This window comes from Spinacia oleracea, chromosome 5 (genome assembly GCF_020520425.1).
Source record: "Spinacia oleracea cultivar Varoflay chromosome 5, BTI_SOV_V1, whole genome shotgun sequence".
Lineage (NCBI taxonomy): Eukaryota > Viridiplantae > Streptophyta > Magnoliopsida > Caryophyllales > Amaranthaceae > Spinacia > Spinacia oleracea.
The window spans coordinates 24,039,025-24,046,325 of record NC_079491.1 but is presented as its reverse complement, the minus strand read 5'-3'; the positions used below and the strand labels follow the sequence as shown (position 1 = coordinate 24,046,325).

Here is a 7,301-nt window from a genome sequence, read left to right as displayed (position 1 = left end):
TTTCTATTTTTTTTAATTTCTAAAAATTTCAACAATTTCTGAATTTTTGCCTAATATGTGAAATTACGAAAATACCCCTCAAGAACAAAAATTCCATTTTTGCTCTCTTCCCTTGCTCTCCACGTACAAAACAGGAAGTCAATACTTCCTTCCTTCCCTCAAATTCAGTCCAATTACAGATCCTTGGACCCCAAGCTATGCATCTTCTCCTTCACACTTCTTGGTTTTTAAATCAGACATCCGGTTTCCATTTTTTGTTTCCCAACCCAAAATCAATTCACAAACTGAAACTCTCATTCCCTTGTGTTCTCTGATTCGAGCCACCGTGACCACCACCAACAACAACCACTGACCACCATCATTACCCGCCACTTCCTACCACCCTATCATCACCACCACTATCGCCTAACACCACCTCAAACTCCTCCCTGTTCCTTCGACAAAAACCGGCCCGCAGTGCCGCGTTTCTGACAGGCTAAAGTCGTATCACCTAATCAAAAATAACCTAAGGTCCACTAGCTAGGTAGCAAGGGAAGTCAGGATCGAATCCACAGGGAAACATGCGTTCTTTCTACTATCAATTAATTAATCTAGACTATTGTGAACAAGAGTTGGTTGGTGGTTTGTATGCTAAGACTACGAAGGATAATTAAACAAGAATGAATCAATATATTAAGGAATCTAGGGTATAGGTTCGCCAACAAATAATAATCCAGTACATTGAACAATCATGATAATCAACAAAGTAATTAATTAGACTAGCATGCTCTCTCAAGTCGATACTAATCATAGACTTAGAATTAACGGGCTCTCGCTACGTATTAACTCTAATTCCACCTATTGACACAAGCCTAAACATCAAATTGCATCTCACGAATCTTAATTTGATATTGCATAACTACCACAATTAAACCTGCGCAAATCTAATTGTATAGTGAAATAAACCAATCAATAGGAATCAATTACAATGCCAACAATCATAATCATTCAACCATCCCTTCATATTATTCATGGATCCCCAACCCTAGAAATTAAACTACTCAAGCATGTTGACAATAAGCAAAGAAATAATCATAATTGAAAGCATTATTAAAGCAAGACAAAGAATTAAAATAAGAAACAATACCTATTTGAAGAACAAAGGGAAGTGAAAGCTTGAATTTTTATTGAGAATTAAACTAAGTGTTTTTGCATAAATTAGAGAGAAAACTAGGCTAAGGGAAATAATACTAAGGTTCAATACTAGAAAATAATGTGTCCTGATAATTAAAGCTTGTTTATATAGTTTGCCAAAATAAAGCCTAAAAAACGGAAAGTAAATGCGCGAAAAACTGCTGGAGGTTGGCGTCGCCCGATCGGGCGACGCTTCGCCCGATCGGGCGATCCACTCGATAGTCGGCCCGATCGGGCCAAAATCCGCCCGATCGGGCGGATTGCAAACTCTCCACATAGGCTCCAGGATGACCGCCCGATCCGGATCGGGCGTGCGTTGATGAAACTGCTGAATCAAGAACCAATCTTCAAAACCATGGTGCGGGCATTCTCTTTGCAAATCCTTGAATCTCTCCTAGACCTCGAACAAACTCTCATCCGCTTGTTGTGAGATACCTAATATCTGACCCCTCTGACGAGCCGTTTTCTCAGGGGGAAAATATTTAACATAAAAAGCAAGAGCCAAGGACTCCCAATTAGTGATTTTCAAAGCCGCCCGATTCAACCCATTAATCCACAGTTTAGCTTTCCCACTCAAAGAGAACGGGAAAAGTATCTCCATAGTCTGCTCCGGAGTCAATCCCTTTTGCTTGATGGTGGAACAATATTGGATAAAGGACTGAATGTGAAGATTCGGATCTTCACCTGGTTCCCCACCGTACTGGCGTCTCTCGATCATGTTAATCAATGCAGGCTCAATCTTGAAGGTCTCAGCTGCAATAGAAGGCATGATCACCTTTGGTAGCACGGACAGACTTGGCTTAGAATAGTCTGTAAGCCGTGGGATAGGTGGCGGTAGCAGATTTTCGTCACCCATCTCTATCTCTGAAACTGAATCTGTATCTGAAGGAAAAAGATCGCCAATATTATGATCAGAATCAGAGTAATTCCCACACTGTGCAATGAAAGTTCTTCGTCTACGAAAGGTTCTTTCGGGCTCAGGATCGAATGGAGTAAGATTACTAGTACCTACGGTCCTGGGCATAGACAAAGACTACAAAACAATGTGAGATTCGGTCTCAAGGAACGTGAGTTCCTTGAGTAGTAACAAACAATAATCTAGGATAAGCAATCAACAACAGAAAATAAAACCGTCTCCCCGGCAACGGCGCCAAATTTTGACAGGCTAAAGTCGTATCACCTAATAAAAAATAACCTAAGGTCCACTAGCTAGGTAGTAAGGGAAGTCAGGATTGAATCCACAGGGAAACAGGCGTTCTTTCTACTATCAATTAATTAATCTAGACTATTGTGAACAAGAGTTGGTTGGTGGTTTGTATGCTAAGACTACGAACGATAATTAAACAAGAATGAATCAATATATTAAGTAATCTAGGGCATAGGTTCGCCAACAAATAATAATCCAGGACATTGAACAATCATGATAATCAACAAAGTAATTAATTAGACTAGCATGCTCTCTCAAGTCGATACTAATCATAGACTTAGAATTAACGGGCTCTCGCTACGTATTAACTCTAATTCCACCTATTGACACAAGCCTAAACATCAAATTGCATCTCTCGAATCTTAATTTGATATTGCATAACTACCACAATTAAACCTGCGCAAATCTAATTGTATAGTGAAATAAACCAATCAATAGGAATCAATTACAATGCCAACAATCATAATCATTCAATCATCCCTTCATATTATTCATGGATCCCCAACCCTAGAAATTAAACTACTCAAGCATGTTGACAATAAGCAAAGAAATAATCATAATTGAAAGCATTATTAAAGCAAGACAAAGAATTAAAATAAGAAACAATACCTATTTGAAGAACAAAGGGAAGTGAAAGCTTGAATTTTTATTGAGAATTAAACTAAGTGTTTTTGCATAAATTAGAGAGAAAACTAGGCTAAGGGAAATAATACTAAGTTTCAATACTAGAAAATAATGTGTCCTCTAAAGATAATTAAAGCTTGTTTATATAGTTTGCCAAAATAAAGCCTAAAAAACGGAAAGTAAATGCGCGAAAAACTGCTGGAGGTTGGCGTCGCCCGATCGGGCGACGCTTCGCCCGATCGGGCGATCCACTCGATAGTCGGCCCGATCGGGCCAAAATCCGCCAGATCGGGCGGATTGCAAACTCTCCACATAGGCTTCAGGATGACCGCCCGATCCGGATCGGGCGAGATGCGCCTGATCGGGCGCGCGTTGATGAATCCAAATTGCTTCAATTCCGCCCGATGGTTGCATTTCGCCCTCAGCTTCCAGGGCGATTTGCAATCTTCAATATAGCTCGCCCATATCACTGAGTCTAACTCTCGGGGCTCAACCATAAGCATCCAAGGCTCCCGAAAGTCGACGATGGAGGTCCCGAACTTCCTCGGGCTCATATAGTGGCCTAGATCAACATGAAACGGGTCTAAAAAGACCAATTTCTCATAATCAAACCTGAAACTCAAGGCACACTCAATAACACACATTAGTACTAGAAACGGCTCCTAAGAGCACGTTTGACACATAAAAAGTACTAAGGGACGGGGGGTGAAACACTATATAAAACGCACATATCAAACCTCCCCAAGCTAGATCCTTGCTTGTCCCTAAGCAAGGAAATCATCGATGAACACAAGACCAACTTCACCCCCAACATATTTCAAAATGAAAACATAATCCAAGGTAAAATTCAACAAGCATGCATCAATGTCAACCAATCAAATTCATTCAATCGCTAATCCTTCTTAACAATCGTCACGCAAAGCGAACCACAAATGCACATTGGAATTCAAGACTAGTGCTCACACACTCGTCACTCATTTATGTGGCGGATAAAATATGTACCCGTTCGCTCCCCTCCCAACATATAAGTGAACAATGCCCTCCCAAACTCACACACTCGTGTGTCTAGAAAAACATACACTCAACCTAGTAGTCGACTCGGAATGTGTCATGTGATAACTTGCATTGATAAACAACTACTTTCACATTAATACAACTCTATGCACAAAGGTCGGAAGGTCTTTCAAGCTTGTAATGATAGGCTTAGGTAAGGGTGTGGTAAATTTGGGTAAAATGTGAGTTTAAACCCTTGGCTTTGGGGAGCATAAATCCTAGCAAATCCATGATCAATCACAAATAATGACCACAACTCTCCCACTCAACACATGAATAAAACAACAAACAAACCACACTATACTTTCTTGCCTTGATTTCACAATTATAACCAATCACTCATGAAGATAAGAAATCGTAATACCGGAGTGACAAAAGCTTGAACTATTTTGAGAATAACGATTTTTTTTATTTTTTTTCAATCTCTTTTTATTTTTTTTCTTTTGGAACCTTCACATTTTTTTTATTCTCCTCATCTCATTCATTTTTCAACTCATATTTTTTTCAACAACACTCATGATAAGAAGAACTTCCCTTTTCAATACTCAATATGCTCAAAATGTACCATACTACAACTCCCTCACCTCACTCCTATTAGCTCCCCCAAGCTAGGCTTGGGACTAGTAACCAATGGGGCTTTCATGGGCTTGTAATATGGTTAGTCACCGAATAAAGGGCACAAGCACAACATGGGTAGAAAAAGAGGGAACAAATATATCTAAATTCATCTGAAGGCTACCTAAATAGAAAAATGCCTTCGTCCTCCACAATGTGCATGTATATGAGTCATAAAACACTACTAATAGTTGCAAACCAATACTCAAAATCAATGACACACCAGGAAGCTATCACACATCCTAACCAAGTCAACTAGTCAAGCACCAAGTCCACAAGTAGTTAGTCGAAGTTGACTCATGTTAAGGCATCAAAGCAATCGAATATCAAATCATGGCTAACACATCTACATTGCCCATCATCAAATACCAAGAATCAAAACAATTTCCGCTCAAGGGGCACATGGAAGCATGATATTGTATTCATCGGAACGTATTTTTGTAATTTTTTTTTCAAAGCAATAAACTACTCTACAAAGCAATAAACACTCCAAAGAAACACACCAAAATAAAGAAATGCGAAAAGAAAAGAAAAACATACCTACAATGTACAAGTAATGTGAAACCCCCTCAAACCAAATCAGACAATGTCCTCATTGGCTCAAGGGGTATCGAACCAACTCGATCCTCATCATCATCAGTGACGGCCATGGCCGCCATCATCATCATCATCATCACCATCATCTCTGCCACCATGCCCGCTAGGACCCGCTCCCCACCCTCCGTACTGGGTAGGTGTGAAGGTGCCCATAGAACCCGGAGCTCCATATCCCTCCGCGGGATAGGTATACCAGGTAGGGTGCTCATAATCTGGGGCAATGTAGCCCTGCCTGGCATACTGATCGTAGAATGGGAACATGTTCCTCTGGTGAGGTTGGGGGTCAGGCTGAGGCTCTTGCCCAAATCCAACATATAAGTAATGAGCCTGACCGGGTCTGAAACTAGTGCGGCCCTGAGGGTCAGGCAAGGTGAAAAGCCTGTTTCCCTCAAACATCCAATACATGGCTCCCGGCCTAAACAACCCATGCTCCCCCTATAGCCGACGGAGTCCAGCAAAGTAAGCCAAGTCAAGCAGGTTGCTACCCAGAACTGGAGTCTGGTTAGCCTCTGTAAAGTTGGCCGTGGCCATGGCTATGTGGGTGATCAACCCACCAATGCTAATGCGAGTAGTGTGGGTGGAAGTGGCTATGGAATAGAATTGGGAGGCCATATGATGTGCAAGGTTCATTTTGTAGCCATCCTCCCCTTCTAAAACGTAGCCACCTAGAATCTCAAGCTCCGTACTCCTAATATTTTGGGTCTCATCCCTACCAAAGATCGTAAATCCCAGAAACCTATAGAAAACAATAGGGACCGGGTGTTGTATCTTGGAAGCATGCAAATGTTGCATACTCCCGGGATTGGCATTACCCGTAAGCTTTCCCCACATGGTGCAGTTGTTATGGGTTTCCTTAGGTTTCCTACTATAGGTGGTAGACAATCCAAAAATCCTACCAAAATCAGCTAAACTCATGGTGGTGTCGGTTCCCGAGCTCGGCTCGTCGAAGCTTCATGCTGATTTCTTGGTACCCTTGTGCATTTTCTTTGTGGTCGGTTTGCCATTGATGAAAATATGATTTTTTGAGGTTTTTGAGCTTTTTGGGTGAATTTGGGGATTTTGTGGGGATAGGAGGAAACTGAAATTGGTTTGGTATAGGTTGTAGAGGATGATGAGAGGATGATTTTGATGAAAAAATTGTTGAATTTGGTGGATATTTGAGGGAGATATGGTGGTTGGAAGTTTTTTTGAGGTTGGGGTTTAATGGAGGAAGTGAGAGAAAGTTAGGTTGAAGATGAAGAGGAAGTGAAGAAAGAAAGAGGAATCCCGTGTTTTGACGCTGAAATCGCGTTTCGCTCGATAGGGCAACTTTCCGCCCGATCGGGCGATTTGTGATCCTTTTCTTCTCATACGTGCGCGCCCGATCGGGCGCACCTCGCCCGATCCGGATCGGGCGATTTGCGAATGCCTATTTTCTTGACTTTTTCTTCCCAGAATTCTTCCTTGACTTTTTCACGAACTTTTCCTCAACCGCCCGATCGGGCAAAATAATTTTTCCCGATCGGGCAAACCACTCGCCTTCAGGGCCCGATCGGGCAGACCATCGCCCGACTCGGGCATTCCACTCCCCAGACCGCCCGATCGGGCTTGCTGCGCCCGATCGGGCACAAAGAAGTTGCATTAATTTCATCCGTGCGCGCCCGATCGGGCGCACCTCGCCCGATTCGGATCGGGCGGTTTGCAGCTTGCTCGGCCTTGTACGTAATTTCACTTTCTCGAACTTGGAGCTTTAGGCCTGCACATTATTAAACACCCAAACAGCGTAATGCCCTCTTCTCGCCTCACTAACACCAAAAATAATACTTAAACACACTTAGGTATGGGAAATACTAACTAAACACACAAAAATAGAATCAAAAAGCAAACTTATACTACTAAAGCGATAAAATACGGGTTGCCTCCCGCAAAGCGCTGGTTTATTTCTAGGTCCCGCTCGACCTTGTTACCTTGAATATACAGTCTATGAGGCGGAGGGGTTGAGGTAATGGACCTCAACCACTCCTACAGTAGCCCCATCATGGTACAACTTCAG

At 42.1% G+C, this 7,301-nt stretch overlaps 1 pseudogene; it reads left to right on the top strand.

Moving 5' to 3' along the window:
- The first annotated feature begins 1,523 nt into the window (after positions 1-1,523).
- On the top strand, positions 1,524-1,623 carry LOC130462150 (uncharacterized; annotated as a pseudogene).
- The last annotated feature ends 5,678 nt before the right edge of the window (positions 1,624-7,301 follow it).